This window comes from Danio aesculapii, chromosome 4 (genome assembly GCF_903798145.1).
Source record: "Danio aesculapii chromosome 4, fDanAes4.1, whole genome shotgun sequence".
Lineage (NCBI taxonomy): Eukaryota > Metazoa > Chordata > Actinopteri > Cypriniformes > Danionidae > Danio > Danio aesculapii.
This window is the reverse complement of record NC_079438.1, coordinates 11,808,508-11,835,234: the sequence shown is the minus strand read 5'-3', so window position 1 is coordinate 11,835,234 and position 26,727 is coordinate 11,808,508. Positions and strand designations below refer to the sequence as shown.

The window sequence follows — 26,727 nt, the reverse complement described above, 5'->3', positions numbered from 1 at the left end:
CCTCTACCAAATGGTTGAGATGTTGGTTTATGGTAAAAGTACCAGAATTAATAAATATACTATAAAAATATGAAAAATATGAAGTTTAAGACCAATTTAATTAAAACATAATCAAAATGAAACATTTTTGAATACTAAATCATAGCCATAAGCCATAAAATATTTCAGATTTTCATTTAACACAGTAATATACATGTTGTCTTTTTTTTACAATAAAAATAAAATCAAGTGAATTAGAACGTTCGTTTACAGCGTTTACAACCAGTAATTTCTGCTCCGAAAATGGGTTTCAATAGCGTTTTGAGTGGATTATGGACTGTTTTTGTGACACACAACTTTGAAAGGTGTGTGTTAAAGCTGTTATAATCTGTCAGATCTGTGGTTCAAGCGTGAGAGAAAAACAGTATTGTAAGTCATGTTTCTTTTCGTTCTGCTTAATCACGTGCCCCTAAAAAAGAGATTTAAAATAAACAAAACAATATGATGTCTTTTGACTGCATTCTTTAATAACTACATTACACAATACTTGTACTTTTACCTTCAGTATTTGAGTAGTAAATTTTGAAATAAACTACTTGCAATACTTAAGTACAAAAAATGTTGAATACTTTAGTACTTCCACTTAAGTATGGTGCTTAAAGAGCACTTTTACTTCTACTCAAGTCACTTTTTGATAGAGTACTTGTACTTTTACTTAAGTCTGGGTCTCTAGTACTTTATACATCTCTGCAAATTAATAACAATTATACTCTCACATAAGGTCATTAACTGCGTCACGCAGGGGTGTGTGCGTACAATTCTGAACAATATCTCAAGCATAAACGTCAGACATCCACTAGACTGTTTAGAGCTGACTCCAGACCTGTGAAATGGATCCACAATCAAATAGAACACACACACTTAACGTATAATCTGTTTCTTATCCGAGGCTCAATCAAATGGTCAGCACTGAACAGAAAATTAGAAAGATTAGGGAGGAGAAAATGTTTGGGGAGATGCAGGGAACACTGTCCTACACCCTTAGATTGTGTTTATGATGAGAACATAAGAGGAACAGAAATATGGTGTTTTGAGACAGCTGAATGGGAGACATTCAGCTATATCAGTGAGCAAGAGATGAAAAATACTGAAGTATATTGATGAAGATGATGACAATGTGAATAATTGATGCTTGCAATGCTCTGTTTGTGTGCAGCAAATCCGACTAATATGAAGAAGGGGCATAAGGAGAAATGACTGTACCATGGTGAACAAATGAATGTGGTGAAGCAGTCAAATCTAGAAATAAAGCATTTAAAATAATGAAAATGAATCACAGTTTCCAAATTTAATTTATATTTGTAGGAGAGGTATAAAAAGACAAAAAATGCTCCGGTTTGCACAGGCCTGTATATATTTTGCCCTGACTTGCCCCTGTCTATATATCTGAACTTTTGTGTTCTCCTCAAAGATCCCTCAGGCCCTCTGCTCAGCTCCTGCTAACTGTTCCTAAATCCTACTTGAAAACAAAAGGAGACAGAGCCTTCTCGGTCTATGCTCCAAAACCTTTCACCTTTAGAAATGAAAGCTTCATCTACATTAAGTGTTTTTAAACAGTCAGTCAAGACCTTCCTCTTCTCTCTAGCCTATTGATAGAAATCAGTTTTTCTTCTTCTTTTAGGACTCATTGACTATACAGATATTTTACATTTATTTTTAGCTTTTACATGTTATTGTAGCATATATTGTCCTGTCTCTCTAATTGTGTATTATTTAGCCATGTTTGTGAAGCACTTTGGTCAACATTCATGTTGTTTTAAGGTGCTATTTAAATAAAGTTGAGCTTTATTTATAGGAAGGTTGAGAACATTAGATCAGTGTAGGAAACTAGTACAAGCTGACGACTGTAATATTTCATACAATCTAGACGCTTAAACGTTCAACTTTATTAATAATTATAAAATCATTCAAAACAGACATCAGAAAATCCACTCTCTCAGTATAATATACAGACTTATTTGACTGATTATTACAGTGATGTTCAAATATATACTGATGCTGCAGATAGAGGGACCTTGATTGGAGTGGCCTCCACAGTTCCTGAGTTTCCAATATGAGTAGAGAAAAGGATCAGTGATGAGTTAACGGTGTATACAAGAGAAATGATTGCATTATTGTTAGCAATACAAATGATGAGAATAATAGTTATTATTTATGGGTACCTGTGGCTATATATATAAATACACACACACACAGATATATATATATATATATATATATATATATATATATATATATATATATATATATATATTTATATATATATATATATATATATATATATATATATATATATATATATATATATATATTAGGGCGGTCAAAAATAACGCGTAAACAACGTTAATTATTTTTTGTTGTTAATTACGTCAATTTTTTAAACGCATTTCACGCATGCGCAGTGTGACGAATTATTTGGGGAGCTAGTGGCAAGATGGAGCAAGGTGAGCAAGATTGGCCTATGGATGGATTCAAATATAAAAATAATGCTGATGGTACAGTTAACAAGTTCAAGGTTTTTTTGCAAGATTTGTAACAAGGAGTTTCAATTTCACCGCAGCTGTTCAAGCTTGAAGTACCAGTTTGCTGGGTTGTCAAGTTCAGCAGGTGATTTGCGCCAGACCACACTGAAATTTTGCAGGCCATTAACAAAATCAACCTCGGATAATTTGACCTACACAATAGCAAAATGGATTGCAAAGGATTGTAGACCCATTAGCATTGTAGAAGACTCCAGTTTCATGGATGTTTTTTACAAGTGGCGTCTCAAGACTCATCCTATAAGCCACCGTCAAGAGCCACAGTTATGATAAAAGTCCACGAGCTCTATGAAAGCGAAAAAGGAAAGAGGTCTTGGCTCAAGTAAATTATATTGCCCTGACAGGAGACCATTGGACATCAGTGAGTAACAACAATTACCTCGGAGTAACTGCACATTACATCAGTGACGCAAGTCTTTTGCACTGACTATATTCAAAACTGAGGAGCGTCATTTTGCGGAGGCTTGTAAAGAACAGTTCCTGTTTGTTGCACGTAAGTGGGACATCGAGGGCAAAACGACAACCATCGGGACTGACAGTGCACGCAACATGGTTGCTGCAATTCGACTTACACACTGTGAACACATGAACTGGATAAATAAAACCTCTTTATTTTCTTCAATTATCCTATTTCTATTATTTAGCTCCTCGTGTGAGAGATTCTGTGAACTATGTTTCTTTACAAAACCTTTTGCAAGCATATCAGCTTTGTCTTCATTAGTGACTGCTTCAATTCTGTTATTTCTTAATATCGGTAGAGAAAATTCCATTCTTACACCACCCATCTGTCTAATCATTCCCCAGATCTCCTTAACGTGTATTTCTGTCCCAATATTGCTGCAATAATCTCTCCAGTATTTCCTTTTGGCTTCTTTAATGTTCCTCTTGGTTTTTGCCTGTGCTCTTTTATATTCCATTAAATTGTCAAAAGTATGATTTAACTTTACAACTTTGAAGATTTTGTTTCTATTTTTAACTGCACTTCTGCACTCATCTGTCCACCATGGTACCATGTTCTTTCTCCTAGCCCCTGATGTTTTACCTATTACTTCTGCTGACTCATGTATTATGCTTGTAATCATATTGTTTAATTCCTCAACATTGTTACTCGTGTTCGGCATGGCCTAAATTAGTTTACAGCTTGCTTTAAAACTGAACAGTTCCCAATTAGCTTTTCTCGTTTTCCATCTTATAGCCCAATTATATTCTAAAATGACATTTTGATTTCCTTATTTTGTCCAAATTGGATAATGATCACTGTCCATTGTATTACTGCTTACTTCCCATACACACGTTTCTGCCAGTTGCTGTGTAACAAAAGTAAGATCAATTGCTGATTCCTCACCATGAGTAACATCATATCTTGTGGCTCTTCCATCATTTAAACACACTAATTGTTTATCATCCATTATCTCCTCTATGATACCCCCGTTGCTATCTGTTTTTGTACTTCCCCACAATGAGCTATGAGCATTGAAATCCCCTCATACTATTAGTTTAGAGTTTTCTACCTCACAAATTTCCTCCAGCACTTCACTGGCTCCTGAAAAAGTTATAAAGAGACAGGCAAACGCACTGAACGTTCTTATATTAAGCAATGTGTTAACTTATTCATTAGTTAAAATCAATTCAAAGTTAAATACTCATTCAATTAATCAAATAATTATATAAAAATAATGAGAAACAAGATGATGAGGAAAGGATAAACGTTGATTCATGCTGAGATGGATAGGAAGGTATAAATCAGAATCCTCCACACTCTACAAAAGGTGGCTTACACGCCCAAACAGGGACTTGAACCCAGGAACGTCAGTTGAAAGGTCTGACGCTCTACCGACTGAGTTTTCTGGGGTCATTGGGGCATTAGCTTAGATTAGCTTGTGACCTGTCAAAGATGCAGCGTGCACTAAAAAGTAGGCTGTACAAAACAGGTGGCAAGAGGGAGGCGTGATGCCAATGTCACCGTAAGGAATCCTGCCATGACACAGATTCAATGCAGGATTGCTGCAGCCACAATGCAGAGTCCTTACCACAATACGATCACGGCGAGTTACCGGACAGCCGTTGTGGCCCCTGTGTGGTATGTTCCTCCCTGTGATATGCCCCTTTCTGTTCAGTGAGCACACGCTGTTGTTTTTCCTCCTCCTACCAGCACAACGCTTTTCCCAAGTAACGCTAGAATTGCAAAAAAATGATTGCTGTTGCAATTTTAAAAAGGAAGAGGACGGACACGTTTTCGGCAGGACTCGAACCTGCACAAGAAGACCCCAATGGATTTCTAATGCACCACCTTAACCACTCGGCTGTGACTACAATGTCCTCGTGCCTAGTACACGTGTTGTGCATCCAGATGAAACTTTCAGCAAGTGATAGCTCACTGGCAAAAGCTGCAGCTCCACAAGAAGAACCTTACACGCCCGAGTAGGGACTTGAACCCTGGATGCTCAGATTAAAAGTCTGATGCTCTACCGACTGAGCTATCCAGGCTCCAAGGTAGTGCTTTGCAAGTAAGCAAGGTTTAGGGTTGTGGTCGGCGCAGACCTTTACGGTACACAAAAGTTTACCGTGAGGTGGGGTTTAGACTTGTGGTTGGTGTGGATGTTGCTAAAACACAACGGGTTACTGTGAGGTTGGGTTTATGGTTGTTGTAGGTGTAGACATCAGTAAAACACCGTAGTTTGGACTCCATGTCATGTGGGAGACATTAAAAAGATCAATGACAACTGCAGAAGGTCTTTCTGTTGTTGTGGCAATAAATGGAGACTTAACCATTGAAACGATTCTTTCCATGCCTTAGAAGCGTGACTCGATCAACGTTTACCTACACAGCATGCTGGCATCAAAGGTCCCGTTGCTCATATCGAATCCCTAGTCTTCCACACTTTAGGAAACGTAAACATTCAGGACGTGCCATTAGCACAGCCTGCACCAAAAGCAGGCTGGAGATTACTGATGGCATCAAGGAGTGCAACGCCAATGCCACCCTGAAAAGCCTGCCATGACCCTGATTCGAACAGGGGTTGCTGCGGCCACAACGCAGAGTACTAACCACTATACGATCACGGCGAGCCACGGGACAGCCGCTGGAGCCTCACTCTCTGTCATACATCTTTGAAAATGGAGGGCCCCCAGGGCAGTGAGCTGGCACGCGCTGCGGTTTTATTTTTGTTGCTTTTCCCTACCAGCACATCTCTTTTCCCAAGAAACACTGGAGTTGCAAACAATCAAGTAAAGTCGCAAACTAAATCTTGCGCGCAGCCTGGACGTAGTCAGCAGGATTCGAACCTGCGCGGGGAGCCCCCAATGGATTTCTAGTCCATCGCCTTAACCACTCGGCCACGACTACGAAGCTTGACCTTTCCATTGTGCTCTTGCCTGGCGCATTGATCGTGCTGCCCGATGACATGTAGAGCAAGCAAGAGCTCACCAGCAATAGATGTCGCTTGTAGGGATGGTATGCAGTTTAACCCAAAGAATGACCAGTCTGTCAGACGAAGAAGAGCCGGAGTCAGAGATTTAAATAAATATATAAAGTTTACTGAAGATGGTTTGCAGTTACATCAGCAGAAGCCAGCTTCAACACACGCCATGAGTTCCTAGGGCGCTCTGCTTACAATCACAAATCAATAACAATTATACTCTCACATAAGGTCATTAACTGCGTCACGCATATAGGTGTTCTAACCTGATTGGATAAAACACAGATAGACTAGGAAAATTTCCACATGGGGTGCGTGCGTACAATTCTGAACAGTATCTCAAGCATAAACGTCAGACATCCACTAGACTGTTTGGAGCTGACTCCAGACCTGTGAAACGGATCCACAATCAAATAGAACACACACACTTAAAGTATAATCTGTTTCTTATCCGAGGCTGAGTGTAGTCTCAGCCATCTTTATCAAAACTGGTTAAAAACTGGTATAATCTACATTCAGGCAGTTATATCCTTACTACACAAAGTCTATCTTGAATAAAAAGTAGAATCACCTTAAAAGAATTAACCGTAAAAACAGCAAAATCCCTTAAGACATTTTAGATAATATTAACTCATAGAAATAACAATGGAGACAGTTGCTTCCGGTCCTCAGCCCTCAGCTCCACTCAAGGTCTCCGTGACCTCTGACCTAGTTTGGTGGCTCCTGAAAAAGTTATAAAGAGACAGGCAAACGCACTGAACATTCTTATGTTGAGCAATGTGTTAACTTACTCATTAGTTAAAATCAATTTAAAGTTAGTTACTCATTCAAACAATCAAATAATTATATAAAAATAATGAGAAACAAGATGGTGAGGAAAGGATAAACGTTGATTCATGCTGAGATGGATAGGAAGGTATGAGTACGAATCCTCCACGCTCTACAAAAGTTGTCTTACACGCCCAAACAGGGACTTGAACCCAGGAACGTCAGACGAAAAGTCTGACGCTCAACCGACTGAGTTATCCGGGATCACTGGGGCAATAGCTTAGATTTAAGTGCTTCTGACGTGTCAGAGTTGCAGCGTGCACTAAAAAGTGGGCTGTACAAAACAGGTGGCAAGAGGGGGGCGTGACTCCAATGTCACCGTAAGGAAGCCTGCCATGACCCGGATCCGAATCGGGGTTGCTGCGGCCACAATGCAGAGTACCAACCACAATCCGATCACGGCGAGTTACCGGACAGTTGTTGTGGCCCCTGTGCGGTATGTTCCTCCCTCTGATTTGCCCCTTTCGGTTCAGTGAGCGCAAGCTGTTGATTTTTCCTCCTACCAGCACGACGCTTTTCCCAAGTAACGCTGGAATTGCAAACATTTGATGACTGTTGCAAGTTTAAAAAGGAAGAGGACGCGCACATGATCGGCAGGACTCGAACCAGCACGAGAAGTACACATGTTGTGCATCCAGCTGAAACTTTCAGCAAGCAATAGCTCACTGGCAAAAGCTGCGGCTCCACAAGAAGAGCCTTACACGCCCGAGCAGGGACTTGAACCCTGGACCCTCAGATTAAAAGTCTGATGCTCTACCGACTGAGCTATCCGGGCTCCACGGCAGCGCCTCGCAAGTAGGCAAGGTTTCGGGTCGTGGTCGGCGCAGACCTTTCCGGTGCACAAAAGTTTACCGTGAGGTGGGGTTTAGACTTGTGGTTGGTGTAGATGTTGCTAAAACACAACGGGTTACTGTGAGGTTGGGTTTATGGTTGTTGTAGGTGTAGACATCAGTAAAACACAGTAGTTTGGACTCCATGTCATGTGGGAGACATTAAAAAGATCAATGACAACTGCAGAAGGTCTTTCTGTTGTTGTGGCAATAAATGGAGACTTAACCATTGAAACCATTCCTTCCATGCCTTAGAAGCGTGACTCGATCAACGTTTACCTACACAGCATGCTGGCATCAAAGGTCCCGTTGCTCATATCGAATCCCTAGTCTTCCACACTTTAGGAAAACACAGCCTGCACCAAAAGGAAGCTGGAGATTACGGATGGCATCACAGAGTGCAACGCCAATGCCACCCTGAAAAGCATGCCGTGACCCGGATTCGAACCAGGGTTGCTGCGGCCACAACGCAGAGTACTAACCACTATACGATCACGGCGAGCCACGGAACAGCCGCTGGAGCCTCACTCACGTCATCCGTCTTTGAAAATGGAGGGCCCCCAGGGCAGTCAGCTGGCACGCGATGCGGTTTTATTTTTGTCGCTTTCCCCTACCAGCACATCCCTTTTCCCAAGAAACACTGGAGTTGCAAACAGTCACGGAAAGTCGCAAACTAAATCCTGCGCGCAGCCTGGACGTAGTCAGCAGGATTCGAATCTGCGCGAGAAGACCCCAATGGATTTCTAGTCCATCGCCTTAACCACTCGGCCACGACTACGAAGCTTGACCCTTCCTTTGTGCTCTTGCCTGGCGCATTGGTCGTGCTGCCCGATGACATGTAGAGCAAGCAAGAGCTCACCAGCAATAGATGTCGCTTGTAGGGATGGTATGCAGTTTAACCCAAAGAAAGACCAGTCTGTCAGACAAAGAAGAGCCGGAGTCAGAGATTTAAATAAATAAATAAATAAAGTTTACTGAAGATGGTTTGCAGTTACATCAGCAGAAGCCAGCTTCAACACTCGCCATGAGTACCAAGGGCGCTCTGCTTACAATCACAAATCAATAACAATTATACTCTCACATAAGGTCATTAACTGCGTCACGCATATAGGTGTTCTAACCTGATTGGATAAAACACAGATAGACTAGGAAAATTTCCACGTGGGGTGCGTGCGTACAATTCTGAACAGTATCTCAAGCATAGACATCAGACATCCACTAGACTGTTTAGAGCTGACTCCAGACCTATGAAACGGATCCACAATCAAATAGAACACACACACTTAAAGTATAATCTGTTTCTTATCCGAGGCTGAGTGTAGTCTCAGCCGTCTTTATCAAAACTGGTTTAAAACCGGTATAATCTACATTCAGGCAGTTATATCCTTACCGGCTGACAACACTTTCTCATCACAGCACAGACCTGCGTCCTCTTAAAAAAAACAGATGCAGTCGTCCTCCAGGAAACGGCGTTTCAGAGCTGTGCCATGCCACTGCTGAGCTGCACCGTGAAAGACCTTGAAGTCATTAGTTGTTACCAAAGCCATGGTCCAAAAGCATGGCCAAAAGCACATTTCGCCTGGGCCTTTTGGAACTGTGCTAGCATCAGTCTTGAAAAGAGCTGTGCATAAAGCAACTCTCCAGAAGCAGATGGAGTGGGGAAAATGTGCCACAAAGGGACAGCCAAAAAGGACTGGGTGACTTGGAAAAAAAACTATCAAATCCCAATCTTGATGAGCCGTACAAGATGTTGCTGTCGATTTATTGAACGTTTCTCTAGGCAACATCAGAGTGTAGGGACTACAAAAAAGGCAAAATTGCGACTAGTCGCTGGACTTGAATTATTCAATATGGGATTAAACACGCAGGCCCGCAACCAAACGTCGCAAAAGCCACAGTTCCTCTCACAGAGAGAAAAAGCAAAAGCAGCTGGCTGTTCCGTAGTTGGCAGGGTTCAAACCTGCGCGGGGAGACCCCAATGGATTTCAAGTCCATCACCTTAACCTCTTGGCCACGACTACGCATGGTGGCAGCCCGTTGACTTTTTCTGCTGAATGTGGGCAACATTGAACGCAGCACAGTTGGGGCATAAATGGCCTGAGGTTGTAAAAAGCGGCACAAGCACTGCTCGCAGTTAACAGGAACACGCTGCCGTGACCCGGATTCGAACCGGGGTTGCTGCAGCCACAACGCAGAGTACTGACCACTATACGATCACGGCACACTGCTCGCTCACCGATAAGCTCAACAGCTGCCTGCACACTAAGGGACACTGGTTTGTTTGCGAGATTCAGAAGAGGAAGGCATTTCCGTTAGGGGGCAATGAGCAAAAACAGCAAGTGGACTTTGTGGAAATACCAACCGACGTAGTCGGCAGGGTTCGAACCTGCGCGGGGAGACCCCAATGGATTTCGAGTCCATCGCCTTAACCTCTCGGCCACGACTACACCTGGCCTTGACTCATTCGCTCTGTTGGCAACACTAGATACAGCAGAGGTTGGGGTGAGAAATCCAGCTGTGGCCTGAGGTCACGAAAACTCAGCCCAGCATGGCTTTTCGTTAGCAGGTACGCGCTGCTGTGACCGGGAATCAAACTGGGATTTCTCTGGCCACAACACAGAGTACGGATCACTGTACGGTCGCGGCAAACCACTGTCGCTCACCCACAGCTGCCTGGTGACTAAGTGACAGGAGCTTGTTTGTGAGATGCAGTGGAGGATTGCAATTATGTATAGGAGGCTTGAAAGAAAAGAGAACAACAACATAAGTGGACGTGCAAAACAACGTAGTCGGCAGGATTCAAACCTGCGCAGGGAAACCCCAATGGATTTCTAGTCCATCGCCTTAACCACTCGGCCACGACTACAGACGTCTGCTGTCTCTCTCCTGCTGAGGTGGCAACCAAGCACAGGGTCAACAGGGGTAGAGGAAGGTGCACTAGCTCTTGAGCAACTTTTCCGTACAATCTCTGGGAAGCAGGTAGCTTCTCTGGGAAGCAAGTAGCTCTCTAACACACTCAGCTAACTTCATGGGCACTCTTTCCACACAAGCTGATGATCTGAATTCAGAGCAACGTGCTCTCGCAGGCCACACCACAATGGACAGCCACCAAATGACATGAAAAGAACAACGAGGTCTCTGACAAACAGACAGGCCTTCGCCCGAACAGGGACTTGAAACCTGGACCCTCAGATTAAAAGTCTGATGCTCTACCGACTGAGCTATCCGGGCACCTGTCTGCGGAAGCCCCTTGCCATAGCTTAGCAGAACCTTTTAGGTTCATCTCAAGAGTGTTTTCACAGCTATTGTGTTTCATCCACCAAACATTGCTCCCAAATTGAAGTGAGACCTTCAAAGACAACCCAAATGGGACTTGAACCAACAATCCCAAGCGTCGGAGGTTGATGCCTTATCCATCAGGCCACTGGGCCATTTCACCAATCATTTGTCATGGATCTTTTGTATGCCTTCAACAAGATGCCAACGCATGGAAAACTGCACTGTAGGATCTCGATGCCAGTTTGCATTCAGTCAAAAAAGATGTGTGCAACTAATGGACAAACATTTTCTTGTCTTTTTGACCTAAGGGTATGAACCTAGCTTTTTAAAGATAACAATGGATTGTCTTGCACAGCCAACTTAAAAGGAACTGCATCAAAGACAACCCAGTTGGTACTTTAAACCCACAATCCCCAGCTTCGAAGGCTGGTGCCTTATCCATTAGGCCACTGGGCTGTTTTTACTGCCTGTGTACTGTAATATGCCTCCAGGGAGTTGCTGACACACGTAACAAAAACAACATGAACAAAGAGTAGATTGGATCGGTCTCACAGAATTTTTTGTGGCACTGTAGATTGCCTGTACAGGGCTCGTTGGTCTAGGGGTATGATTCTCGCTTAGGGTGCGAGAGGTCCCGGGTTCAAATCCCTGATGAGCCCTATTCCTGTCTTAGAAGAAGAGGTGGAGCTGTGCTTACTATGATGTTTCTATGTTAATTGTAGCAGCTTTTGTTGTGACTTTAGTTAATAAACATTTAGTGGACTTCTGAACTAAATCAGTCTAACATGTACAATTATACAGACAAAAAAAGGAGCGGCAATGATTCGGTTGTTAGATTTGTTTATGGATCTTGAACAACCCACCAGCTTTATATGTAAGCACCATTTTTGTCTTTGTACACAGTCTCTTCTCTGTAGGCACCATGCAGGATTCAAAATGGCCTTTCGTGTTAGGTATCTCGATACCCTTTTAGTCATAACAGGTAATATGCATGGCAACGCAGGAAGTTAATAACATGCAAACACATCTCAAGAAGGTTTTCACAGCTACCGTGTTTCATCCACCAAACATTGCTCCCAAATTGAAGTGAGACCTTCAAAGACAACCCAGATGCGACTTGAACCAACAATCCCAAGCCCCGAAGTTTGATGCCTTATCCATTAGGCCACTGGGCCCTTTCGCCAATCATTTGTCATGGATCTTTTATATGCCTTCAACAAGATGCCAACGCATGAAAAACTGCACTTTAGGATCTCGATGCCAGTTTGCATTCCGTCAAATAAGATGTGTGCAACTAATGGTCAAACATTTTCTTAGTGCAATCATCCACATTCGTGTCTCATTGGTCCTGGGGTATGGTTCTCGCGTATGATGTGCCTAGTCTTGAGTTTCAAATTCCAGACAAGGCCACTCTCATTAACTTGAAATCACAACCTTTCTGCACCTATTTTCTTGTTTGCATTTCATCATCATCCACCTAACAAGAGACCATTAGTTGAAAGCCACGGGGTACTTGAAGTCAAGATCTCCATTACCAAAGCTTAGCGGAACCATTTAGGTTTGTAACGTGACAGTGAGATTCAAGCAAGATTGGATGAATCTTATTTGAAGTGTGCAGCAAGTCTGAGAATTCGAAGCTAACTATTGTCCTCAGATCATCACGCCTAAGTTTTGAGAAGACCAGTCGGAATTGTTTCACACAACTTAAATGTAACCCAACAAAGACAACCCAGATGGGACTTTAACCCACAATCCCCAGCTTCGAAAGCTGATGCCTTATCCATTAGGCCAACACTAGCGTTTGTCATATCTGACGTATGGCTCAGGAAGTTCTTGTTACTCAGAAAAACAGTACTTTAGTATCCCTATGCCATATTGCATTCAGACGATCTGGTGTGTACACCTAATGACAAAACAGCTTCTCTGAGGAGTTTTCCATTGTCATGTCTTTTTGACCTAAGGGTATGAACCTAGCTTTTTAAAGGTAACACTGGATTGTCTTGCACAGTCAATTTAAAAGGAACTGCATCAAAGACAACCCAGTTTGTACTTTAGGCCACTGGGCTGTTTTTACTGCCTGTGAACTGTAATATGCCTCCAGGGAGTTGCTGACACACATAACAAAAACAACATGAACAAAGAGTAGATTGGATCGGTCTCACAGAATTTTTTGTGGCACTGCAGGTTGATTTGACAGGGCTCGTTGGTCTAGGGGTATGATTCTCGCTTCGGGTGCGAGAGGTCCTGGGTTCAAATCCCGGACGAGCCCTACGCCTGTCATAGGAAAAGAGGCGGAGCTGCGCTCACTATGATGTTTCTATGTTAATTGTAGCAGCTTTTGCTGTGACTTTAGTTAATGAACATTTAGTGGACTTCTGATCTAAATCAGTCTAACATGTACAATTATACAGACAAAAAAAGGAGCGGCAATGATTCGGTTGTTAGATTTGTTTATGGATCTTGAACAACCCACCAGCTTCATATGTAAGCACCAATTTTGTCTTTGTACACAGTCTCTTCTCTGTAGGCACCATGCAGGATTCAAAATGACCTTTCGCGTTAGGTATCTCGTTACCCTTTTAGTCATAGCAGGTAATATGCATGGGAATGCAGGAAGTTAATGACATGCAAACACATCTCAAGAAGGTTTTCACAGCTACCGTAATTCATCCACCAAACATTGCTCCCAAATTGAAGTGAGACCTTCAAAGACAACCCAGATGCGACTTGAACCCACAATCCCGAGCTTCAAAGGCTGATGCCTTATTAATTAGGCCAATACTAACGTGTGTCACATCTGATGTATGGCTCAGGAAGTTCTTGTTACTCACAAAACAGTACTTTAGGATCCCTATGCCATATTGCATTCAGACGATCTGCTGTGTACACCTAATGACAAAACAGCTTCTCTGAGGAGTTTTCCATTGTCATGTCTTTTTGACCTAAGGGTATGAACCTAGCTTTTTAAAGATAACACTGGATTGTCTTGCACAGTCAACTTAAAAGGAACTGCATCAAAGACAACCCAGTTGGTACTTTAAACCCACAATCCCCAGCTTCGAAGGCTGTTGCCTTATCCATTAGGCCACTGGGCTGTTTTTACTGCCTGTGAACTGTAATATGCCTCCAGGGAGTTGCTGACACACGTAACAAAATTAACATGAACAAAGAGTAGATTGGATCGGTCTCACAGAATTTTTTGTGGCACTGTAGATTGCCTGTACAGGGCTCGTTGGTCTAGGGGTATGAAGAGGTGGAGCTGTGCTTACTATGATATTTCTATGTTAATTGTAGCACCTTTTGTTGTGACTTTAGTTAATGAACATTTAGTGGACTTCTGATCTAAATCAGTCTAACATGTACAATTATACAGACAAAAAAAGGAGCGGCAATGATTCGGTTGTTTGCTTTGTTTTTGGATTCTGAACAACCCACCAGCTTTATATGTAAGCACCATTTTTGTGTTTGTACACAGTCTCTTCTCTGTAGGCACTATGCAGGAATCAAAATGACCTTTCGCATTAGGTATCTCGTTACCCTTTTAGACATAACAGGTAAAATGCATGAGCATGCAGGAAGTTCATAATATGCGAACACATCTCAAGAAGGTTTTCACAGCTACTGTGTTTCATCTACCAAAGATTGTTCCCGACTTGAAGTAAGATTTCAAAGACGACCCAGGTGGGACTTGAACCCACAATCCCCAGCTCCGGAGGCTGATGCCTTATCCATTAGGCCACTGGGCCACTTCACCAAACCTTTGTCATGGATCTCTTGTATGCCTTCAACAAGATGCCAACGCATGGAAAACTGCACTTTAGGATCTCGATGCCAGTTTGCATTCCGTCCAATAAGACATGTGCAACTAATGGACAAACATTTTCTTTGTGCAATCATCCACATTCGTGTCTCATTGCTCCTGGGGTATGGTTGGGGTACGCGTATGTTGTGACTGGTCTTGAGTTTCAAATTCCAGACAAGGCCATTCTCATTAACTTGAAGTCACAACCTTTCTGCAGCTATTTCCTGGTTTACATTTCATCATCATCCACCTAACATGAGACCATTAGTTGAAAACCACAGGGTGCTTGAAGTCAAGATCTCCATTACCAGAGCTTAGCGGAACCTTTTAGGTTTGTAACGTGACAGTGAGATGCTAGCAAGATTGGATGAATTTTAATTGATGTGTGGAGCAAGTCTGAGAATTTGAAGCTAACTATTGTCCTCAGATCATCACACATAAGCTTTGAGGAGAGCAGTCAGGATTTTTTCACACAATTTAAATGTAACCTAACAAACACGATCCAGATGGGACTTGAACCCACAATACCCAACTTTGAAGGCTGATGCCTTATCTATTCAGCCACTGGGCCAATACAAGTATTTTCCTTATTTTTTTGTATGGCTCAGGAAGTTCTTGTAACTCAGAAAACAGCACTTTAGGATCTCTATGCCATATTGCATTTAGACGATCTGGTGTGTACACCTAATGACAAAACAGCTTCTCTGAGGAGTTTTCCATTGTCATGTCTTTTTGACCTAAGGGTATGAACCTAGCTTTTTGAAGGTCACATTGGATTGTCTTGCACAGCCAACTTAAAAGTAACTGCATCAAGCATAACCCAGGTGGGACTTGAACCCACAATCCCCAGCTTCGAAGGCTGGTGCCTTATCCATTAGGCCACTGGGCTGTTGTTTATTGCCTGTGAACTGTAATATGCCTCCAGGGAGTTGCTGACACACGTGACAAAAACAACATGAACAAAAAGTAGAATGGATCAGTTTCACTGAATTTTTTGTGGCACTGCAGAGTGCTTTTGCAGGTGCTTGTTGGTCTAGGGGTAGGATTCTGGCTTAAGGTGTGAGAGGTCCTGTGTTCAAATCCTGGATGAGCCCTACACCTATTGCAGAAAAAGCGGTGATGCTGTGCTATCTATAGTGTTGCTTTGTTAATTGTAGCTGTGACTTTAGTTAATGAACGTTTAGTAGACTTCTGATCTATATCAGTCTAACATGTACAATTACACAAACAAAAAAGAGCGGCAATGATTCGGTTGTTGATTTGTTTTTGGATTCTGAACAACCCATCAGCTTTAGATGTAAGCACCATTTTTGTGTTTCTATGCAGACTCTTCTCTGTAGGCACCATGCAGGAATCAAAATGACCTTTCGCGTTAGGTATCTCGTTACCCTTTTAGTCATAACATGTAAAATGCATGAGCATGCAGAAAGTTAATAACATGCAAACACATCTCAAAAAGGTTTTCACAGCTACTGTGTTTCATCTACCAAACATTGCTCCCGACTTGAAGTAAGATTTCAAAGACGACCCAGGTGGGACTTGAACCCACAATCCCCAGCTCCGGAGGCTGATGCCTTATCCATTAGGCCACTGGGCCACGTTGCCAAACTTTTGTCATGGATTTTTTGTATGCCTTCAACAAGATGCCAACGCATGGAAAACTGCACTTTAGGATCTCGATGCCAGTTTGCATTCCATCAAAAAAGATGTGTGCAACTAATGGTCAAACATTTTCTTTGTGCAATCATCCACATTCGTGTCTCATTGGTCCTGGGGTATGGTTCTCGCGTATGGTGTGACTGGTCTTGAGTTTCAAATTCCAAACAAGGCCACTCTCGTTAACTTGAAATCACAACCTTTCTGCAGCTATTTTCTTTTTGCATTTCATCATCATCCACCTATAAAGAGACCATTAGTTGAAAGCCACGAGGTACTTGAAGTCAAGATCTCCCTTACACCCCCCGACAACACTTTCTCATCACAGCACAGACCTGCGTCCTCTTAAAAAAAACAGATGCAGTCGTCCTCCAGGAAACGGCGTTTCAGAGCTGTGCCATGCCACTGCTGAGCTGCACCGTGAAAGACCTTAAAGTCATTAGGTGTTACCAAAGCCATGGTCCAAAAGCATGGCCAAAAGCACATTTCGCCTGGGCCTTTTGGAACTGTGCTAGCATCAGTCTTGAAAAGAGCTATGCATAAAGCAACTCTCCAGAAGCAGATGGAGTGGGGAAAATGTGCAAAGGGACAGCCAAAAAGGAACCCAGATAAAGCCAATAAAGGAGTTGCTGACACACGTAACAAAAACAACATGAACAAAGAGTAGAGTGGATCGGTCTCACAGAATTTTTTGTGGCACTGCAGATTGCTTCTACAGGGTTCGTTGGTCTAGGGGTATTTTTCTTGCTTTGGGTGCGAGAGGTCCTGGGTTCAAATCCCAGACGAGCCCTATGACTGTCATAGAGAAAGCAGCGGTGCTGTGCTATCTAAGGTGTTCCTATGTTAATTGTAGCAGCTTTTGCTGTGACTTTAGTTAATGAACATTTAGTGGACTTCTGATCTAAATCAGTCTAACATGTACAATTATACAGACAAAAAAAGGAGCGGCAATGATTTGGTTGTTAGATTTGTTTATGGATCTTGAACAACCCACCAGCTTTATATGTAAGCACCATTTTTGTCTTTGTACACAGTCTCTTCTCTGTAGGCACCATGCAGGATTCAAAATGGCATTTCGCGTTAGGTATCTCATTACCCTTTTAGTCATAACAGGCAATATGCATGGCAATGCAGGAAGTTAATGACATGCAAACACATCTCAAGAAGGTTTTCACAGCTACTGTGTTTCATCTACCAAAGATTGTTCCCGACTTGAAGTAAGATTTCAACGACGACCCAGGTGGGTCTTGAACCCACAATCCCCAGCCCCGGAGGTTGATGCCTTATCCCTTGGCCACTGGGCCATTTCACCAATCATTTGTCATCGATTTTTTTTATGCCTTCAGCAAGATGCCAACGAAAAGGAGCCGGGTAACACTTTATTTTGATGGTCCCCCTTTAGATAGTCTGCTGACCGTAAGTTACTTTTCAAGTTCTTATCTGTTTACTTTCATCTGGATAGTATCTGTAGATTGTCTTTAAATGTTCTTAGGCAATCAATACAATGTCTACAGCATGTAAACATTTATTAAACTTTCGGTAAGATAAGTGTTACCAATTTAGGTTCTAGATGTTCAACAGTGTATCAGTAGATATGCAACAAATCTTCAACAGATGTTCAACAGTTTATTAGTACATATGCAACAAATCCTCAACATTTAGGTTCTAGATGTTCAACAGTTTATCAGTAGATATGCAACAAATCCTCAACATTTAATAAACTTGGTAAGTTACGTGTTACCAAATTAGGTTGTAGATGTTCAACAGTGTTTCAGTAGATATGAAACTAATCTTCTACAGATGTTCAACAATGTATTAGTAGATATGCAACAAATCCTCAACAAGTTTTCAGAACATTGACCACCAAGATGTTTGTTGTTATTGTCTGCATGTAGTTGTTATCCAGTTTATGAATAGACTTTGAGTAAACATTCAGATGCCTATAAGTAGCTACGCAAGATATTTTAACATGAACTTTAATCAAATATAAAATTAGGGTTAGGTACAATCTAAGAGTGTTCAATTAACTATTTGTTGCATTTAATCTAACTTTCAGTAGACAGTTATTTTACTTTAAAGGGCACATAGTTTACCTCTTTTTTATGATTTAATATTAATATTATGGTTCTTCTGAATGTGCCAGTTTAGGTTCAGTTTAAAACACAATTCAGATTTTTTTATTATAATGTGTTAAAAAGTGTCATGTTGGGGGCGTGTCCACAGTTCGCTGATTTATGGGTGTGTTGCTTCACATGTAAATTAGTTTCGGCTTCCCGCCAACGTAACAAGGGGCGGGGCCATGAGCTTTGCGTTTGCAACAGAGTCTGACAGGCAGACAGAGAAGGAGCAGGAGTGAGAGGTTCAGCAATCAGTCGTACATGTACGACTCGGACACAGACCAAGCAGAGAGTACAAAATCATATGTGTCTTTGTACAGTTTTACAGCCAACTGTGTGCTAGTTTCAAGTGCCGAGCTTGTACACAGAAACTAATAACCACGCACACTGAATTAACTTTTATTGAGGCACCGGATGCGCCGCTCGAAGCCGCGACACAGCACACCAGACACTCTCTGTGGCGCGGCAGAAACATGAAGTGTCCTGAATCATCGTGCCACGCATTTTTAAATTCTAAATTAAATTCTAGGCGCCCAGCCGTCGACTTGAGTGTGCCCTGATAGAAACCTATGTTTAGAAATCTAAAACGCATGCTAGTTAAGATCACAGGGAGCTTCTGGGATCGCGAGAAATGCAAACGGCTGAAGTATAAGGTAGACTCAATGAGAAGTACACATGTTTGCAAACCTACCTAAAGATACAACCAATAATTCCGATTAGAGCGATAATGTGGAGAATATTGCTCTTGTGTGGAGCCCAATGAGCCTTGCATCTAAAAATAGAGCTAGCGTGTTCTTTTAGTGATATCGCTTAGACTCACGCTGAAAATGGCGGACGTGAATTAACAAACTGAGGATATGATGACGCGCCTGTCAATTAATATTGGTGGGCGGGGGGACCGCACTCCTACGTAAAGTTGCGGTGGGTTTGAAAACTGCTCCAATTGGTCCACCGTTTTTTATGTTGTTAAATTGAAAAAAAAAGCACTGGGTGTGCTTATGGCTCGTTTCCACTGACCGGTACGGTACGGTTTGGTTCGGTTTGGTACGGGTCACCTTTATCAGTGTCACGGATTGGCCAGGCTCTTCCACCAACATCACGCACCGAGCACCTTCACCTGAGTATTAACCACGCACAGCTGCACCCAATCACTCCCATTCACTATATAAGCACACACCTCACTTCACTCATTGTCCGGTCTCGTTCCTACGAAGCGGACTCTGAGTGAACCACTTCCTAGGTTTCACTCCACTACGATCTCAGCAATTATACTTACCTTTACTCTGTTTCCTTCTAGTCTGTCCAGTGTTCCCGGTGTCCTGTCAGCGTTGTGTGTCTCGTCAGTCTGTCTTCCCCGCAAGTCCTCTGGTGTGTGCATTCGGTCATCCTTCAGTGTTTGTCATCTCACCTGACAAAGAGGATCATCAGTTCCACTAAACTCCGTTCATCGCTCCATCAATATTCATTGATACTCTACTGTTGGAATAAACATTGTTTATACTCACTCCCCTTGTTTGTCCGTCTGCTTCCGTAACAGAAGACCGGACCTTAAAACTACCAACAGCATGAGCACTCAAGATCCCCTTCAGGAGTTGGTGGATTCATTGAAGAGAGTGCTACTACCATCTGCTCCACTTCCCGAAGCACCACCAGCACCGAGCACTTCTTCACCGTCCATCCACTCATCCAGTCCCATGGCTCGACCAGCGCCCTACTCTGGCGGGGCGGAGGAGTGCAATGGATTTCTCCTGCAATGTTCTCTGGTATTCACTATGCAACCCGAGTTATACCCTACAGATCGGTCCAAAATCGCTTTCATCATCTCCCTCCTCTCTGGGTCGGCTCTTCGGTGGGCTGAAACCATCTGGCAACAGTCTGGGCCGGTAACAAATTCCATTCAGTCATTCACCCAGTACTTCAAGGAGGTTTTTGGTCGCGCGGATGCTGAAGTAGAAGCTGGAGAACAGCTATACCATCTCAAACAGGGAGCCATGTCCACTCAGGATTATGCTCTCAGGTTCCGAACTCTGGCTGCTGCTAGCGGCTGGAATGAGCGATCTCTCCTCACAACCTACCGGCTCGGACTAGAGCCCAGCCTCCGGTTACAGCTGGCCGCCCTCGACGATACGATGGGATTGGAGAAGTTCATCCAACACTCTCTGCGCTGTTCCGATCGTCTGAGGGTCTACCAGCATGATCCTCCATCAATATCCCAAGCACTCCTCCGTTCGCCAGAGCCAGCCGTCCCTCCAGAACCAGAACCCATGATCATCGAATCTGGTAGACTCACGATCACCGAGCGACAGAGGAGGCTGACCCGGGGTCTGTGCATTTACTGTGGCGCCAAGGGACATGTCAGGCTGGACTGTCCCATTCGTCCAGCACGCTCTGTGGTGAGTTTGTTCAGTTCTCCTATTGAAAAGATGCATCCTCTCACCACTAATGTCCAGTTAACTACCCCTTCTGTCTCAGTTTCAGTCACAGCCCTCATCGACTCCGGGTCAGCAGGAAATTTCATCTCGCACGCCCTCTGTCGCCGACTCCAGCTTAACACCGAAGCCTCGACGCACGTCTACCAGATTCAGCCCATAACCAAAGATATCCATTGTCAGGCACGTATCCATCGAAAATGTGAACCCGTCAATCTCCAAGTAGGACTGCTCCACAAAGAGGAGATTCAATTTCTGGTTCTGGAGGGTGCATCGATGGATATCATCTTAGGGCGCCCGTGGCTGGTGAAGCACGATCCCATCCTCTCTTGGGGCACAGGAGAAATTAAGAGATGGGGAGAAGAATGCCGATCCAGCTGTTTTCCCGATCTACCCTTACAAATTCGAAGACCCCTTACCGTCTACGTCACGTCTGTCGAAAGTCCAGTCGAGAAAATATCCATTCAGATCCCGAAGATCTACTCCTCATACGAGGATGTATTTTGCCCCAAGAGAGCTTCCCAGCTACCTCCACATCGGCCATGGGACTGCGCCATAGACCTGCTTCCAGATGCTCCTATGCCCAGAGGTAGGATCTACCCGTTGTCCCTTCCGGAGACCAAGGCAATGGAGGAGTACATCCAGGAGGCTCTGAGTCAGGGGTATATCCGTCCATCCACGTCACCTGCTGCCTCAAGTTTCTTCTTCGTGGCTAAGAAGGATGGAGGGCTGCGGCCATGTATCGATTACAGAACCCTAAATCAAGGTACAGTCAAGTTCCGGTATCCCCTTCCTCTCGTCCCTGCGGCCCTGGAACAACTCAGATCCGCCAAAATTTTCACCAAGTTGGACCTCCGTAGCGCCTATAACCTGGTGAGAATACGTGAGGGGGACGAGTGGAAGACTGGGTTTGTGACCCCTACTGGACACTACGAGTACCTGGTCATGCCCTATGGTCTGGTTAACGCCCCCTCCGTATTCCAAAACTTCATCCACGAAGTCCTCCGGGAGGTCCTCCATCTCTTCGTCATCGTATACATAGATGATATCCTAATTTACTCCCGGAGTGAGGCCGAACATCGCCACCACGTTGCGGAGGTCCTGAAAACCCTCAGGAAACACCGCCTGTACCTCAAGGCTGAAAAATGCTCCTTCCATTCACCATCTGTTCAGTTCTTGGGGTACATCATCGATCAAAGAGGGGTTCGTATGGACGAGGGGAAGGTCACTTCCGTCATCTCCTGGCCCGAACCAAAAACCATAAAGGAACTCCAACGTTTCCTAGGATTTGCTAATTTCTACCGACGTTTCATCCAGAATTACAGTCTCATCACCGCTCCGCTCACCAACCTGTTGAAAAATAAACCCAAAGCACTACCCTGGCCTCCCGAAGCCGCCGCAGCCTTCCAAAAACTAAAAGAATCCTTCACTCAAGCCCCACTGCTGACTCATCCTGATCCTGACTTGCCGTTTGTGGTCGAAGTGGATGCATCGACCACCGGAGTGGGAGCCATCCTGTCCCAGTACCACGGTACTCCTTCATTACTCCATCCATGTGCCTATTTCTCCCGGAAGCTCAGCCCGGCGGAAAGGAACTATGACATCGGAAATCGAGAACTTCTGGCCATCAAGCTCGCCCTGGAGGAGTGGCGACACTGGTTGGAGGGGGCCAAACATTCGTTCCAGGTGATCACAGATCATAAAAATCTCCAATACCTAAAAGATGCTAAAAGACTCTGTCCTCGTCAGGCCCGTTGGTCATTGTTCTTCTCCAGATTTCAGTTCTCTATCTCATATCGACCAGGTTCAAAGAATATCCGAGCAGACGCACTTTCCAGAATTCACGACCAGCATGAAATTATTGAGACACCGGCCAAGATCCTTCCTGATCAGATCACTATCTGTCCCATCCAATGGTCCGCTCCTACAGTAATCGCCACTCCAGAATCCAGAACTCCGCCGGGCTGTCCCCCCAATCGACGCTTCATCCCTGAAAATCAACGGGTAGATCTCATTCATTCCAGCCATACATCTCTGGGCACAGGACATCCTGGGGCCAACAACACCCTCTCGCTGCTATCCCAACGCTTTTGGTGGCCGAACATGGCGAGGGATGTGAGAAGATACGTCCAAGGCTGCAGAGAATGCGCTATGGCGAAGAGTCCTCGCCATCTACCTGCTGGTAAACTCCATCCCTTGCCCATCCCAAACCGCCCCTGGTCACACCTAGGAGTTGACTTCATGACAGACCTCCCATTGTCTGAAGGTAACACCTGCATTCTAGTCATCATAGATCGATTCTCTAAATTCTGTCGTTTGATTCCTTTGAAAGGTATACCCACAGCCCTAGAGACCGCCGAAAACCTGTTCAACCACGTCTTTCGAAATTTTGGGTTACCAGAAGATATAGTCTCGGATTGAGGACCCCAATTTATCTCCAGACTATGGAGAGCATTCTTCAGACTCCTAGGTGTGACCGTAAGCCTCTCGTCTGGCTATCACCCCCAAACCAACGGCCAGACAGAGAGGAAAATTCAGGAAGTGGGGCGGTTCCTCCGGACCTTCTGTCACGGTCACCAAAACTCCTGGAGCCAGTTTCTGGGCTGGGCGGAATACGCCCAGAATTCCCTGCGGCAACCTACCACCGGACTCACGCCATTCCAGTGCATCCTAGGGTTCCAACCTCCACTCTTCCCCTGGGATGGCGCACCATCTGATGTCCCCGCAGTGGATTACTGGTTCCGGGAGAGCGAGAGAGTCTGGGACGATGCTCATCACCATCTCCAGAGGGCAGTACGCAGAACAAAGGAGGTATCGGATAAGAGGAGGATTCCAGGCCCCATCTATACTCCAGGACAAAAGGTCTGGCTCTCCACCAGAGATATCCGGTTGCGACTGCCCTCCCGAAAATTAAGTCCCAGATTTGTTGGTCCCTTCACCATTCTGGAACAGGTCAACCCCGTCACATACAAATTACAGTTACCACCACAGTACAGAATCCACCCCACATTCCACGTGTCCCTTCTAAAACCCTTTCACGATCCTCTGATTCCCTCCACAGAGCCTGGCCATGAAGAGGAACCTCCTCCCCCCCTGATGTTAGAAGAAGGGGCCATCTACCAAGTCAAGGACATCCTACGGTCCCGGCGTCGTGGTGGTCAGCTTGAATACCTCGTCGACTGGGAAGGATACGGTCCAGAAGAGAGGTCATGGGTCTCCAGATCCGATATACTAGATCCCGCACTTATGGAAGAGTTCCACTCCAATCACCCAGAATTTCCAGCACCTCGAGGACGAGGTAGACCACCACGACGTCGGAGGTTCAGGCCCTCAGGAGCGGGCCCTGGGGAGGGGGGTAATGTCACGGATTGGCCAGGCTCTTCCACCAACATCACGCACCGAGCACCTTCACCTGAGTATTAACCACGCACAGCTGCACCCAATCACTCCCATTCACTATATAAGCACACACCTCACTTCACTCATTGTCCGGTCTCGTTCCTACGAAGCGGACTCTGAGTGAACCACTTCCTAGGTTTCACTCCACTACGATCTCAGCAATTATACTTACCTTTACTCTGTTTCCTTCTAGTCTGTCCAGTGTTCCCGGTGTCCTGTCAGCGTTGTGTGTCTCGTCAGTCTGTCTTCCCCGCAAGTCCTCTGGTGTGTGCATTCGGTCATCCTTCAGTGTTTGTCATCCCACCTGACAAAGAGGATCATCAGTTCCACTAAACTCCGTTCATCGCTCCATCAATATTCATTGATACTCTACTGTTGGAATAAACATTGTTTATACTCACTCCCCTTGTTTGTCCGTCTGCTTCCGTAACAATCAGGCTTGCGTTTCCACTAACAATGGTACCCTTTTGGTGGGCGTGGTGTATGACAGACAGTTTCAGTCGACGTCATTCTCGCTCGAGGAAATGTCTACAATAAAGCTGTACGGGTCACTTACATATCATATGAGAAGCACTTCTCAAAAAACAGATGCTTCATACACAAATGCTTGTGTATAAATGTTTATTACTAACTTTACTATGAACATGAGTTGATTATAACTGCAGATCAATGACAGTGCGAAACAGCCTACTGTAACGTCTGTGATTATATTAAATAACTAAATAAATGAACATATATAGACGCATACAGCCCCTTGCAGTCTCCGAAATGTTACCAACTACAGAAGAAATACACACAGCAGACATTTTCGTCCGTATTTAGGTTCAAAACAATACAAATTATAGCCTAGTCAGTGAAAACCTCTCATCTGTGTCTGTAATCTTCCGCAGCACACGTAGCCTCTGTTAGACAGTAATTCCGTCAATCTGAGTTCATAATAGTCCAAAATGTGAAGATAATAAGTAAGTTATACATGGCATTTTGTTCATGTTTGCTGAAAAAATAATGTGCTCCTTTTTTTCCGGCTTCTCCTTTGTTTCTTCACGCTTCACTCTCGCGTTTGTCAGTGTCTGACAGGATCGGGTTTCAAAAGCACATCAATAATCAAGCGCAGGTAATTATCATCAGCTCAAGAAGTCTGTTATTTCAGATATAATGTTAGAGACGCGCGCGAGCGCTAGCAAGAAAGCGAAACCGCTCGCACCTCAGACTGCCTCATAAAAAACTACGGGGCACAGGGTAAATCTGGTCTTCTTCTTGGCTTTGTGGCTGTTCATCAGTGGAAACGGGCCATTATATCACCCCAATATGATGGTCTACACACCATACATGCACATATGTCTGTCCAAACAGCTTGAAAAGTAGATTTTTTACCATAGGTGCCCTTTAAGGTACATTTATCAGCTCATCTGTTGTCACACTGGGTCCATCAAAATGAAGTGAAAACCTAAGAAATGCTGTTAAATGACAGTAAGGAGCCAACATCACAGACAGCATGGCTACTAGTCTGTAAATGTTCAGCAGATAGTCAACAGACAGGTAGTAGTGACACTGATGCAAGTATTTGAAGACAAAAACACAACAGCACCACACGTACAAGAACATACAAATAAATACCAGAGTCATTAGTTCGTCCAACTGCTTTTAATTTATTGCTGTCAAAACAAAAATAAAATAAAAAAAATTAACAGCCCAGGTAATTAAGCTGAAGAAAACATTTGGTTCAGGACAATTAGAAAGAGCTTTATTGCCAGGTATGTTCACACATACGAGGAATTTGTTTTCGTGACAGAGCTTCTACAGTGCAACAGAATTACAGAGACAGGACAAAAAACAGATAATAAATATATTAAAAAAAAAAAAAATAGAAGTAGTGAGTGCAAATATACAAATTGACAAGTGTATGTATGTGTTTATTACTATATACAACATTAGGAACAATTGTTGTTACATCCACAGCGGAATGAACCGCCAACTTATCCAGCATATGTTTTTATGCAACGGATGCCCTTACAGCTGCAACCCATCACTGGGAAACATCCATACACAATCATTCACACACATGAACTAAGGACAGTTTAGCCAACCCAATTCACCTCTACCAAATGTTTTTGGACTTGTGGGGGGAACCGGAGCACCCAGAGGAAACCAACGCGAACACCGGGAGAACATGCAAACTCCACACAGAAATAGCAACTGACACAGCCGAGGCTCGAACCAGTGACCTTCTTCCTGTGAGGCGAACGTGCTACCCACTGCACCACCATGCAGCCGCTATATAATTTTTTTTTTCTGAAATTCATAATTTTTTCAGGCTCAGTTCAGTAATTTAACTATTTTGTGGCAAAGACTTGATTTTTTTTCATTGTCTTTAACATAGTCGGCTGAA

General features: G+C 43.9%; 12 non-coding genes and 1 pseudogene across 12 annotated transcripts; 3 read left to right on the top strand and 10 right to left on the bottom strand.

The window, feature by feature from the left end:
- The window catches only part of LOC130222059 (oocyte zinc finger protein XlCOF6-like), a 167,618-nt pseudogene that overhangs the window by 32,578 nt on the left and 108,313 nt on the right, over nucleotides 1-26,727 (top strand).
- Nucleotides 5,844-5,925, bottom strand: trnas-aga (transfer RNA serine (anticodon AGA)). Its single transcript has one exon. It is a non-coding gene; the product is annotated as a tRNA-Ser (tRNA).
- On the bottom strand, nucleotides 7,529-7,601 carry trnak-uuu (transfer RNA lysine (anticodon UUU)). The gene has a single exon. It is a non-coding gene; the product is annotated as a tRNA-Lys (tRNA).
- Nucleotides 8,084-8,155, bottom strand: trnah-gug (transfer RNA histidin (anticodon GUG)). Its single transcript has one exon. It is a non-coding gene; the product is annotated as a tRNA-His (tRNA).
- trnah-gug (transfer RNA histidin (anticodon GUG)) lies at nucleotides 9,806-9,877 on the bottom strand. Its single transcript has one exon. It is a non-coding gene; the product is annotated as a tRNA-His (tRNA).
- trnas-cga (transfer RNA serine (anticodon CGA)) lies at nucleotides 10,022-10,103 on the bottom strand. Its single transcript has one exon. It is a non-coding gene; the product is annotated as a tRNA-Ser (tRNA).
- On the bottom strand, nucleotides 10,441-10,522 carry trnas-aga (transfer RNA serine (anticodon AGA)). The gene has a single exon. It is a non-coding gene; the product is annotated as a tRNA-Ser (tRNA).
- Nucleotides 10,815-10,887, bottom strand: trnak-uuu (transfer RNA lysine (anticodon UUU)). Its single transcript has one exon. It is a non-coding gene; the product is annotated as a tRNA-Lys (tRNA).
- trnap-agg (transfer RNA proline (anticodon AGG)) lies at nucleotides 11,523-11,594 on the top strand. Its single transcript has one exon. It is a non-coding gene; the product is annotated as a tRNA-Pro (tRNA).
- trnap-cgg (transfer RNA proline (anticodon CGG)) lies at nucleotides 13,133-13,204 on the top strand. Its single transcript has one exon. It is a non-coding gene; the product is annotated as a tRNA-Pro (tRNA).
- trnar-ccg (transfer RNA arginine (anticodon CCG)) lies at nucleotides 14,609-14,681 on the bottom strand. The gene has a single exon. It is a non-coding gene; the product is annotated as a tRNA-Arg (tRNA).
- trnar-ucg (transfer RNA arginine (anticodon UCG)) lies at nucleotides 15,554-15,626 on the bottom strand. The gene has a single exon. It is a non-coding gene; the product is annotated as a tRNA-Arg (tRNA).
- trnar-ccg (transfer RNA arginine (anticodon CCG)) lies at nucleotides 16,262-16,334 on the bottom strand. Its single transcript has one exon. It is a non-coding gene; the product is annotated as a tRNA-Arg (tRNA).